Source organism: Phyllobates terribilis, unplaced genomic scaffold (assembly GCF_046119375.1).
Source record: "Phyllobates terribilis strain yellow unplaced genomic scaffold, ASM4611937v1 Scaffold_5__5_contigs__length_657084704, whole genome shotgun sequence".
Lineage (NCBI taxonomy): Eukaryota > Metazoa > Chordata > Amphibia > Anura > Dendrobatidae > Phyllobates > Phyllobates terribilis.
In genome coordinates, this window is record NW_027362765.1 from 231,038,115 (window position 1) to 231,050,747 (window position 12,633).

At 42.9% G+C, this 12,633-nt stretch overlaps 1 protein-coding gene across 4 annotated transcripts in view; it reads left to right on the top strand.

Moving 5' to 3' along the window:
• Positions 1-12,633, top strand: part of LOC141271075 (membrane-spanning 4-domains subfamily A member 4A-like) — a 180,270-nt gene that overhangs the window by 144,525 nt on the left and 23,112 nt on the right. The window lies entirely within an intron of this gene.

Consider the following 12,633-nt stretch of genomic DNA (forward strand, 5'->3'; position numbering starts at 1 on the left):
ACAGAATAAGCATATTTCATATCGAAAGGAGTGAGGGCCCTGCTCGCAAGCTTACAGTCTATGAGGAAATGGGGGAGACACGAAAGGTAGAATGAACATATATTGTATAATGCAGCCTTGATATACTAAATACGATAAATAATACATGGACTGGTTGCCTGCCAGTATGTGTGCAGTCCTGAACGAGGCTATTATGTGCATGGTTGGTATGAACCTGAAAATGAAGAAGATTTTAATATGGGGGAAAACTGGGACGGACAGATAGTGTGTGGAGGCGATACGCCAGTCTAAAGAAATGGGTTTTTAGGGTCCGCTTGAAACTGTGGGTATTGGGAATTAATCAAACTGTCCTAGGTAGTGCATTCCAAAGAATTGGCGCAGCACGCGAGAAATTTTGGAGACGGGAGTGGGAAGTTCGGATTATGGAGGATTTTAGTTTTAAGTCACTTTCAGAACGGAGGGCACGTGTAGGGTGGTAGACTGAGACAAGGGAGGAGATGTAGGGGGGTACTGAAGCATGGAGCGCTTTGTGGGTAAGCGTGATAAGTTTAAATTGAACTCTATATTGGATGGGTAACCAATGCAATGACTGGCACAGGGAAGAGGCATCGGTGTAGCGGTTGGGAAGGAATATGATCATGGCTGCTGCGTTAAGGACGGATTGGAGAGGGGAGAGTTTAGTAAGAGGGAGCCGATAAATAGAGATTTGCAGTAGTCCAGACGGGAATGAATAAGAGCTGCAATAGCTAATAGCCTCAGTGAAACATATCTCCCCTCCAGCATTCTGCTAGTGACTTTGTCACAATATATACTGTATATATATTTATTAGTGGCAAATTAATGCTTGCCATAGCGCGATACTGCATCGGGGTGCTTGGGCACGCTTGTTACTCGATCGAGTATTGCGGGTGCTCGAGCACCATGCTTGAATCACTGCCTGCTTATTTCTAGAGGGTCATCAGGCGGCCCTCACTCATAAGTTTTAAGGGGTAAAAAGGGGGCGGCCCTCGATCATAATTTTTAGAGGGTCATCATGTGGCCCTCGCTCATAAGTTTTAAAGGGTAAACAGGCGGCCCTCGCTCATAAGTTTTAAAGGGTAAACAGGCGGCCCACGCTCATAATCTTTAGAGGGTCATCAGGCAGCCCTCGCTCATAATTTTTCCATGCTGTGTATGATGCCCTCTTTCATAATTTTTACACGATGTGTACAAGGTCTACCTCTAGAATTCTCTCTCTCTCTCTTTATATATATATATATATATATATACACTACCGTTCAAAAGTTTGGGGTCATTTAGAAATGTCATTATTTTTGAAAGAAAAGCACATTTTTTTTCAATGAAGCTAACATTAAATGGACCAGAAATACACTCTATACATTGTTAATGTGGTAAATGACTATTCTAGCTGCAGACGTCTTGTTTTTATTGCAATATCTACACAGGTGTATAGAGGCCAATTTCCAACAACCACTATTCCAGTGTTTTAATGGTACATTGTGTTTGCTAACTGTGTAAGAAGGCTAATGGATGTTTAGAAAACCCTAGAAAACCCTTCTACAAGTATGTTAGCCCAGCTGAAAACGGTTTGGCTGATTTGAGAAGCTATAAAATTGACCTTCCTTTGAGTTAGTTGAGAATCTGGAGCATTACATTTGTTTGTTCTATGAAACTCTCAAAATGGCCAGAAAAAGAGAACTTTCATGTGAAACTCGACAGTCTATTCTTGTTCTTAGAAATGAAGGCTATTCCATGTGAGAGATTGCCAAGAAACTGAAGATTTCCTACAACAGTGTGTACTACTCCTTTCAGAGGAGAGCAAAAACAGGCTCTAACCAGAGTAGAAAGAGAAGTGGGAGGCCCCGCTGCACAACTGAGCAACAAGGCAAGTACATTAGAGTCTCTAGTTTGAGAAATCGACGCCTCACAGCTCCTCAACTGGCAGCTTCATTAAATAGTACATGCAAAACGCCAGTGTCAACGTCTACAGTGAAGAGGCGACTCCGGGATGCTGGCCTTCAGGGCAAAGTGGAAAAGAAAAAGCCATATCTGAGACTGGCTAATTAAAGGAAAATATTAATATGGGTAAAAGAACACAGATATTGGACAGAGGAAGATTGGAAAAAAGTTTTATGGACAGATAGAATCAAAGTTTGGATCACACAGAAGAACATTTGTGAGACGCAGAACAACTGAAAAGATGCTGGAAGAGTGCCTGACACCATCTGTCAAGCATGGTGGAGGTAATTTGATGGTCTAGGGTTGCTTTGGTGCTGGTAAAGTGGGAGATTTGTACAAGGCAAATGGGATTTTGAATAAGGAAGGCTATCACTCCATTTTGCAATGCCATGCCATACCCTGTGGACAGCGCTTGATTGGAGCCAATTTCATCCTACAACAACAGGACAATGACCCAAAGCACACCTCCAAATTATGCATGAGCTATTTTTAGGGAAGAAGCAGGCAGCTGGTATTCTATCTGTAATAGAGTGGCCAGTGCAGTTACCAGATGTCAACCCCATTGAGCTGTTGTGGGAGCAGCTTGACCGTATGGTACGCAAAAAGTGTCCATCAAGCCAATCCAACTTGTGGGAGGGGCTTCAGGAAGCATGGGGTGAAATTTCTCAAGATTACCTCACCAAATTAACAGCTAGAATGCCAAAGGTCTGCAATACTGTAATTGTTGCAAAGGGAGCATTCTTTGACGAAAGCAAAGTTTGAAGGAGAAAATTATTCTTTCAAATAAAAATAATTATTTCTAACCTTGTCAATGTCTGGACTATATTTTCTATTCATTTTGCAACTCATTTGATAAATAAAAGTAGGAGTTTTCATGGAAAACACAAAATTGTCTGGGTGACCCCAAACTTTTGAACGGTAGTCACCCCGATCGCGGCCGCGACCAATCAGTGAACCGTGTTAGTGAGGACCGGGGAGCGGCGCTGCCTGTGCGGGTACTTCTGCTGCGAGCAGCCGGGAGATGACCGGCTAGCGCCGGTCATCTCCCGGCTGCATCGCCGCTGACCTCCGTGCGGCAGATGAGCCGCTAACGGCCGCCATCTTGTTCTGAAATCCCGCGTCGCTGATTGGTCGCGGCTGGACCAATCAGCAACACGGGATTTCCTGGACGGACAGACAGACGGGATAAGCCGATTGTATAGTAGATATATATACACATACATACATACATACACTGTATGTACACACATACCCCCAGGGGTAAAAAAAAAAAAAAAATTCAGCCCTTGCATATGCTTTACCAGTCTAGGAGTCCCACTCCTTAATAATGGGAAAACATGTTTTCTGAGGTCCTCCTCCGTGTCTTCCAGAGCTATTGCAGTCCCTCCTTCTAATTTTTGGCAGCCCTTGCACGTACTGCATAGGCTTATGAGTCTAGAAGTCTCACCATCTAACAATTTTAACAGAATGTGTATGAGGCCATCCTTTATGTCTAAGTTCCTCTTCAGAAGTCCTGATATTTCCAGTGCTGAAAAAACTAGTACCGGTGCTATCCATGTCCATGTGTCCGTGTGCACGTCTGTGCCATTCGTGTGGCATCCGTGTGCTGTCCGTCTGATTAGATAATAGACAAGTCACAGCTGTCATCAACCCCAAGCCCCATTACCCGATTGCCACCGAACCAGGGCAATTGGGAAAAGCTGGGCAAAGTGCAGAATTGGCGCATCTAATAGATGTGCCAATTCTGGGGTGGCTGCAAGCTTGAAACTTTTTTTCATTTATAAGCTAAATACAAGTACAGTACACTACACATGCACAGCACTAATTATATATCTCACGGATATCTTTCAATCTACGCAATATCTATCTCTATCTTTGCACATCTAACACCTAAACATCTGTCATATCTATTCTGCATTCTATTCCAGTACGTGTCACATGGACGGCGCAGAGATGCCACACTTTATGTCATCGGTGTGCACGTGTGCGGGACATATTGACGTTTGTGCTGCGGGAAAAAAATTGACATGTCCACGTGTGGGTCACATGGACACACGGTCCTTGTGAACACACAGGCATGTGCGCAGTCCCATAAATTTAATGGGTGTGCATGTGTAAGTGTTCTCATTACGTGGGAAAACTGTCACCACACATACTGAAAACACTGACTTGTGAAGGGAGCCTAGTACAGGGTGTATCGGAGTCCCTCTTCCTTCTACTTTTTGGCAGTACTTGCATTGACCGCATAGAAACATAGAAAGTTGGAAGGGACCTTCAGTGATTCACTAAATCATCTCAGACAGATGTCAGTCTAGCCTCTGTTTGAAGACTTCCACTGAAGGAGAACTGTTCCACTCATTAATCACCCTCATAGTCAAAAGGGTTTTTTTCTGATATCTATTCTGTATCTTCTCCCATTCAGTTTCATTCCATTGCTTCTAGTCTTTCTTTGTGCAAATGAGAATAAAGCTGATCCCTCTACAAGTGAGACAGCCCTTGAGATATTTGCAGACAGCTATTAAGTCTCCTCTCAGTGTTCTCTTTTGCAAGCTAAACATTCCCAAATCCTCTAACCATTTCATATAGGACATTGTTTGCAGAACAGTCACCATTCTGGTCGCTCTTTTCTGAAACTTGCTCCAGTTTCTTCATGTCTTTTTTAAAATGTGGTGCCCAGAACTGGTCACAGTATTCCAGATAAGGTCTGACTCAGGGCCGACGTCAGCACCTGGCTAACCCGGGCAAGTGCCGGGGCCCTGAGCAGGCGGGGGGGGGGCCCACTCGCAGTCGGGCACCCCGCTGGGCTATGGGTGGAGGAGAGCGGTGCCAGCCCCCGCCCTTCTCCCCCGCTTGCTCAGGGCCCCGGCAGCCGGATACTTACCTATCCCCATGCCTCCGCAGATCCGCTGTCTTCCCGCTGTGCGCTCCCTGTGACGTCTCAGGTCAGAGGGTGCGGTGACGTCTTTCCACGGCGCCCTCCCCTGAGTCATCACAGGTAGCACAGAGCGGGAAGACGCTGGAGTCCGGACCTGAGCAGCAGCAGCAGGTGAGGAGGAGTGAGGTGAGTATTTGATTTTTTTTTTTTAATGTATGGAGGCATGGGGCATTATATGGGGGGGGGGGCTGACATCCTGCATGGGGGCACTATATTGGGGGGGTGAGATCCTGCATGGGGCATTATATGGGGGGCTGACATCCTGCATGGGGCATTATATGGGGGGCTGACATCCTGCATGGGGCATTATAAAAACAGGGGGTGACATCCTGCATGGGGCATTATAAAGGGGGCTGACATCCTGCATGGGGCATTATAAAGGGGGGGTGAAATCCTGCATGGGGCATTATAAAGGGAGGGGTGACATCCTGCATGGGGCATTATAAAGGGGGGGTGACATCCTGCATGGGGCAATATAAAGGGGGGGTGACATCCTGCATGGGGCATTATATGGGGGGCTGACATCCTGCATGGGGCATTATAAAGGGGGGATGACATCATGCATGGGGCATTATATGGGGCGTGACATCCTGCATGGGGCATTGCAAAGAGGAGGGATGACATCCTGCATGGGGCATTATATGGTGGGGGAAAGGGACATCCTGCATGGGGCATTATATGGTGGGGAAAATTGATATCCTGCATGGGGCATTATATGGGGGGGAAAGGGACATCCTGCATGGGGCATTATATGGGGGTGGGAGGGACATCCTGTATGGGGCATTATATGGGGGAAAAGGGACATCCTGTATGGGGCATTATATGGGGGGAAGGGACATCCTGCATGGGGCATGATATAGGGGGGAAGGGACATCCTGCATAGGGCATTATATGGGGGGAGAAGTGACATCCTGCATGGGGCATTATATGGGGGGTGACATCCTGCATGGGGCATTATATGAGGGGTGACATCCTGCATGGGGCATTATATGGGGGGTGACATCCGGCATGGGGCATTATATGGGGGGTGACATCCTGCATGGGGCATTATATGGGGGGGAGAAGTGATATCCTGCATGGGGCATTATAATGGGGGGGAACAGCCTGCATGGAGCGTTATATGGGGGCCAGTATTCTGTACGGAGCGTTATATGGGGGCCAGTATTCTGTATGGAGCATTATATGGGGGTCAGTATTCCGTATGGAGCATTATATGTGGGCCAGTATTCCGTATGGATCATTTTATGGAGGCCAGTATTCTGTATGGAGCATTTTACGGGGGGCAGTATACTGTGTGGAGCGATTCACCGGTTTCTGAGCTATTGTGGAATTTACAATAGATATCACTCATGTAATGTAAGAAGTGAACTCTTTGGCCTTGTACTATATACAGTTAGGTCCACATATATTTGGACAGAGACAACATTTTTCTAAATTTGGGTCTAGACATTACCACAATGAATTTTAAACAAAACAATTCAGATGCAGTTGAAGTTCAGACTTTCAGCTTTTATTTGAGGGTATCCACAGTAAAATTGGATGAAGGGTTTAGGAGTTTCAGCTCCTTGACATGTGCTACCCTGTTTTTAAAGGGACCAAAAGTAATTGGACAATTGACTCCAAGGCTATTTCATGGACAGGTGTGGGCAATCCCTTCGTTATGTCATTCTCAATTAAGCAGATAAAAATTGATTTGAGGTGTGGTGCTTGCATTTGGAAGGTTTTGCTGTGAAGTAAACATGCGGTCAAAGGAGCTCTCCATGCAGGTGAAACAAGCCATCCTTAAGCAGCAAAAACAGAAAAAAACCATCCGAGAAATTGCTACAATATTAGGAGTGGCAAAATCTACAGTTTGGTACATCCTGAGAAAGAAAGAAAGCACTGGTGAACTCATCAATGCAAAAAGACCTGGGCGCCCACGGAAGGCAACAGTGGTGGATGATCGCAGAATAATCTCCATGGTGAAGAGAAACCCCTTCACAACAGCCAACCAAGTGAACAACACTCTCCAGGAGGTAGGCGCATCAATATCCAAATCTACCATAAAGAGATGACTGCATGAAAGTAAATACAGAGGGTTCACTGCATGGTGCAAATCACTCATAAGCAGCAAGAATAAAAAGGCTAGACTGGACTTTGCTAAAAAAAAAACATCTAGAAAAGCCAGCACAGTTCTGGAAGAACATTCTTTGGACCGATGAAACCAAGATCAACCTCTACCAGAATGATGGAAAGAGAAAAGTATGGCGAAGGCATGGTACAGCTCATGATCCAAAGCATACCACGTCATCTGTAAAACACGGCAGAGGCAGTGTGATGGCTTGGGCATGCATGGCTGCCAGTGGTATTGGGTCACTAGTGTTTATTGGTGATGTGACACAGGACAGAAGCAGCCAAATGAATTCTGATGTATTCAGAGCCATACTGTGTGCTCAGATCCAGCCAAATGCAGCCAAACTGATTGGTCGTCATTTCATACTACAGATGGACAATGACCCAAAACATAAAGCCAAAGCAACCGAGGAGTTTATTAAAGCAAAGAAGTGTAATATTCTTGAATGGCCAAGTCAGTCACCTGATCTCAACCCAATTGAGCATGCATTTCACTTGTTAAAGACTAAACTTCAGACAGAAAGGCCCACAAACAAACAGCAACTGAAAACCACCGCAGTAAAGGCCTGGCAGAGCATCAAAAAGGAGGAAACACAGCGTCTGGTGATGTCCATGAGTTCAAGACTTCAGGCAGTCATTGCCAACAAAGGGTTTTCAACCAAGTACTAGAAATGAACATTTTATTTACAATTATTTAATCTGTCCAATTACTTTTGGTCCCTTTAAAAACAGGGTGGCACATGTTAAGGAGATGAAACTCCTAAACCCTTCATCCAATTTTAATGTGGATACCCTCAAATGAAAGCTGAAAGTCTGAACTTCAACAGCATCTGAATTGTTTTGTTTAAAATTCTTTGTGGTAATGTCTAGAACCAAAATTAGAAAAATGTTGTCTCTGTCCAAATATATATGGACCTAACTGTATATATATATATATATATATATATATATATATATATATATATTTCTCTGCTGTATCTTTGCATCATGAATCGAGGTATATGTTATAGGGGCCCACTGAGACTCTTTCGCCCGGGGCCCAGAAAAAACTGGAGCCGGCCCTGGTCTGACTAAAGAGTAGAGGGGGATAATTACGTCACGTGATCTAGACTGTATGCTTCTGTTAATGCAACTCAGAATTGTGTTTGCCTTTTTTGCTGCTGCATCACACTGTTGACTCATGTTCAGTCTGTGATCTATTAGTATACCCAAGTATTTTTCACATGTACTGTTGCTTAGCCATATTCCTCCCATTCTGTATATGCTTTTTTCATTTTTCTTGCCCAGATGTAAGACTTTGTATTTCTCCCTGTTAAAAACCATTCTGTTTGTTGCTGCCCACAGTTCCAGTTTTAGATCTTTTTGAATCCTCGCTCTCTCTTCTCTAGTATTAGCTATCCCTCCTAGCATTGTGTAATCAGCAAATTTAATCAGTTTGCCTTGAATTCTTTCATCTAAATCATTGATAAAGGTGTTGAACAACACAGGCCCCAGGACAGAGCCTTCTGGTACCCCTCTTGAGACATTGTTCCAACTGGATGTGCAACCATTTATGACCACTCTTTGGGTCCGATAACTAAGCCAGTTATGAATCCACCTATCCGTTGCCTTGTCCATTCCATTGGTCATTTTATCAATAAGGATGGTATGAGATACTTTATCAAATGCTTTGCTGAAGTCAAGCTTTACTACATCTACTGCGTTTCCATGATCCACCCAGTCAGTGATTCTGTTACAGAAGGAAATTAAGTTAGTCTGACATGACTTATTAGTGACAAACCCATGCTGGCTCTGGTTCATCACTTCATTCTCATAAAGGTACTTGCACACATGTTGTTTAATAATTTGTTTAAAGATTTTCCCTGGTATAGAAGTAAGGCTCATAGACCCATAGTTCACTGGGTCCACCTTCTTCCCCTTTTTGAAGATAAGGACAACATTCGCTCTTCTCCCGTCTCCTGGGACTTCTCCTGTTCTCCAAGAATTTTCAAAGATTATGGAGAGTGGTTCAATAATTTCCTTTGCTATCTCCTTCAGTACAGTAGGATGAAATTCATCTGGAACTGGAGACTTGAATTCATTTATGTTAGCGAAGTGTTCCTAGCAATCTTTCTGTTTATAGATAGTGTGGATTCATATATTCCTTCAATAGTACAGTGAAGATCAGTTGATGTTACATTTGCTTTCTTAGAGAAAGAAGCAAAATAAGAATTTAAAAGTTCGGTCTTCTCAGCATCATTTTTTACCACTTTACCATTTTCATCCAGTAAAAATCTATAGCATCTTTGACTTTTCTTTTACTTTTGACAAACCCCCAAAATCCTCTTTTTACTTTTGACATCTCTTGCAAGACAATTCATTATCAGCTTTAGCTAATCTGATACGTGCCCTACAGGTTCTGCAAACAGCATTATATCCATTTAGATATGCCTCCCTCTTTCCATTTGATAAACATTTCTTTCTTCATTTGTAGCATGTGTTAAAGTTCTGTGTTCATCCATGCTGGTTTCCTTAAATGTTTCCTATTCTTCCCTCTTTTAGGGATTTTTAACGATTGTGCTGTGAGAATCTCATTTTTCAAAATTTCCCATCTTTCCTGGACATTTCTATTCTTAAAGGGGTTGTCAAGTCAAAAGCGGTAAGTCTGCATTCACTCTGTGTGACTGCAGACTTATGAATCCCTCCAGCGCACACAATGTGCACTGTGGGGATCCGCCGGTTTGAGACCCGAAACCTGAGTCTCAGTCGGACACGCCCACTGGCTGTCCATTTCATTAGACGGGGCGTGGCCTTTCTCAATACAGGTGTATAGAGCGAGGCCGCGCCCACTGGCTGGGGGTATGAATAACTCATACATACCCTCCATTCCCGGGTCTGACATCGGCGAATCCCCGCAGTGCACAGTGCGTGTGCTGGGGGGATTCATAAGTCTGCAGTCACACAGAGTGACTACAGACTTATCACTTTTGACCGGACAACCCCTTTTAGGACATAGGCTTTGGGAGTTTCAGAGTCGCTCCTTCATGAATTAAACACGATGTGTCTGACCATGTCACACACACCACATGCTCAGATAAGGTAGTAAAATGTTAAAATTACATTTACTGGGGGATGTAGTTTTAATTCCCCCTCTACTTTGTCATTTACTGTAGTTATAGGTGATAAGGAAATACAGCTATTAAGGGGTGGAGGAGGTTTTTTTTTATCTCTTTTTAATTTTGTCTTATACAAAAGTCATTATGCAGGAAAGACTATTTCTCAACATTTTTTCCTGTAAAATCCCTTTTATCTTCGGTTTTGTATGTTTTATTGTCAATCCGTAAAAATGGAGTAATACTCGGACAACATTGTTCCCAGAAGCAACCTGGGAGTCAGAGCTGAGTACAAGCGTCTTCCCCATTCCATTTGTGTGCTGTTTCCATCAATTTCAGCAATTTTTCTGCCCCCAGCCTTCCAGGTAGGGTATTCCAGAAAAATGCTTGAGTTTCCCATTGACTTCCATTATACTTGGTACTCGTGTCGAACCCATCCGAGTGCCCGACCTGCTCAATTTGAGTACTGAGAACTCAGGCATTTTAGTGCTCGATCATCACATATACACACGTGGTCAAAATTGTTGGTACCCCTCGTTTAATGAAAGAGCAACCCACAATGGTCACAGAAATAATTTGAATCTGACAAAAGTAATAATAAATTAAAAATCTATGAAAATGAACAAATGAAAGTCAGACATTGCTTTTCAACCCTGCTTCCACAGAATTTTTAAAAAAATTAAACTCATGAAATAGGCCTGGACAGAAATGATGGTACTCTTAACCTAATATTTTGCTGAACAACCTTTTGAGACAATCACTGCAATCAAACGATTCCTGTAACTGTCAATGAGACTTCTGCACCTCTCGACAGGTATTTTGGCCCACTCCTCATTAGCAAACTGCTCTAGTTGTCTCATGTTTGAATGTTGCCTTTTCCAGACGGCATGTTTCAGCTCTTTCCAAAGATGCTCAATAGGATTTAAGTCAGGGCTCATAGAAAGCCACTTCAGAATAGTCCAATGTTTTCATCTTAGCCATTCTTGGGTGTTTTTAGCTGTGTGTTTTGTGTCATTATCTTGTTGCAAGACCCATGACCTGCGACTGAGACCAAGCTTTCTGACACTGAGCAGCACATTTCTCTCTAGAATCCCTCGATAGTCTTGAGATTTCATTGTACCCTGCACAGATTCAAGACACCCTGTGCTAGATGCTGCAAAGCAGCCCCAGAACATAACAGAGCCTCCTCCATGTTTCACAGTAGGGACAGTGTTCTTTTCTTGATGAGCTTCATTTTTCCGTCTGTGAACATAGAGCTGATGTGCCTTGCCAAAAACTTCCATTTTTGTCTCATCTGTCCATAGGATATTCTCCCAGAAGCCTTGTGGCTTGTCAACATGTAGTTTGGCAAAGTCCAGTCTGGCTTTTTTATGATTTTTTTCAACAATGGTGTTCTCCTTGGTCGTCTCCCATGAAGTCCACTTTGGATCAAATAATGACGAATGGTGCGATCTGACACCGATGTTCCTTGAGCTTGAAGTTCACCTTTAATCTCTTTAGAAGTTTTCCTGGGCTCTTTTGTTACCATTCATATTATCTGTCTCTTTCATTTGTCATCAATTTTCATCCTGCGGCCACGTCCAGGGAGGTTGGCTACAGTCCCATGGATCTTAAATTTCTGAATAATATGTGCAACTGTAGTCACAGGAACATCAAGCTGCTTGGAGATGGTCTTATAACCTTTACCTTTAACATGTTTGTCTATAATTTTCTTTCTAATCTACTGAGACAACTCTTTCCATTGCTTCCTCTGGTCCATGTTGAGTGTGGTACATACCATGTCACCAAACAGCACAGTGAGTATCTGTAGCCCTATATACAGGCCCACTGACTGATTACAAGATTGTAGACACCTGTCATGCTATTTAGTGGACACATGTCCCTTTTTGTCACATTATTTTCAGGGGTACCATCATTTCTGTCCAGGCCTCTTTCATGAGTTTAATTTTTTTTTAAATTCTGTGGAAGCAGGATTGAAAAGCAATGTCTGACTTTAATTTCTTCATTTTCATAGATTTTTAATGTATTACTTTTGTCAGATTCAAGTTATTTCTGTGACCATTGTGGGTTTTTCTTTCATTAAACGAGGGGTACCAACAATTTCGACCACGTGTGTGTGTGTATATATATATATATATATATATATATATATATATATATATATATATATATATATATTCCAAAAGAAAACCAGGCAGCACTCCATTAGTACTAGCAAAAGTGAGGACTTTATTACCCATCAAAAAGTGTCAACGTTTTGGCTGAACACAGCCTTTTTCTTTTGGAATATGTGACTATCCGACAACAGAATCATTGTCTGGGAGGTCTTGCACCCACTTGTGGATTTCTGGTACTGTTCCATTCTCTTTTGATAGAGATATAGAGATATACATATATACAGTTATATGAAAAAGTTTGGGCACCCCTATTAATCTTAAGCTTAATATTTTATAAAAATTGGTGTTTTTGCAACAGCTATTTCAGTTTGATATATGTAATAACTGTTGGACACAGTAATGTTTCTGCCTTGAAATG